Source organism: Halyomorpha halys, unplaced genomic scaffold (genome assembly GCF_000696795.3).
Source record: "Halyomorpha halys isolate HHAL.00 unplaced genomic scaffold, Hhal_1.1 Scaffold233.1, whole genome shotgun sequence".
NCBI lineage: Eukaryota > Metazoa > Arthropoda > Insecta > Hemiptera > Pentatomidae > Halyomorpha > Halyomorpha halys.
In genome coordinates, this window is record NW_027111122.1 from 486,078 (window position 1) to 486,889 (window position 812).

Consider the following 812-nt stretch of genomic DNA (forward strand, 5'->3'; position numbering starts at 1 on the left):
CCACCCTCAAACAATCAATTAATAAATATATTAAATTAGTAATCTAATAAGTGTAAATTTATATTTAAGATTGTCTTTGATGACGGGGCTGGTTGAAACTTTAAACATTTAAAGAAATAATAAAGATACTTAAGACTTAATTTGGATACAAATAATTTTAATTAAAAAACAAAACAAGTATCAAAAAAGTGAAAAGCTTATGAATAAAGTAAGATTGAATTGAATCCAGAACGTCCTGGTTTGAAACAGCTATTGATGATATAAAAGAAGTTTTTTTATTGTTTTTTTTCGAATTTATCCCAAATCTAATATTTAAACCATTATCATTATTTATTAAATTGGTAAAAGCATATGGAAAATTTTTTTACATCAAGGAATGTAAAAATGATTATAAGTTTCCGCCTCACACTATGCTACTTGTAATTAACTTTAAAATGAAATTTAACAGTAATTTTATAATAAGTCAAAATGAATTGAATAATTTTAACACTTCGGTAATACAGTGTATAAATTTAGATTTAAGGCAGGGTTATTGGTTAAAGATTGATACTACGAAAAAAAAATTAATAAAAAAACAGTTAATTTTTAAATCAAATACACCCATTATTATTAATAAAATAGATGAATTCTTTACCAAAAATAGTAAATAAAATTATGGATAATTATAAGGTGAAACTAATAAGTAAAATTAATAAATATATCTATGTTAATATTAAGAAATCATATAATATAGTAAGATTGGACAATGAATTAAATCAATAAAACAAATAATAAAATCAAAATAAAGGTTAAAAATATTGTTTCTTCTTTGA

The 812-nt window shown here is 20.9% G+C and overlaps 1 protein-coding gene across 1 annotated transcript in view; it reads right to left on the reverse strand.

Annotated features, from left to right (window-relative positions):
* The window catches only part of LOC106679920 (uncharacterized), a 22,424-nt gene that overhangs the window by 15,183 nt on the left and 6,429 nt on the right, over positions 1–812 (reverse strand). The window lies entirely within an intron of this gene.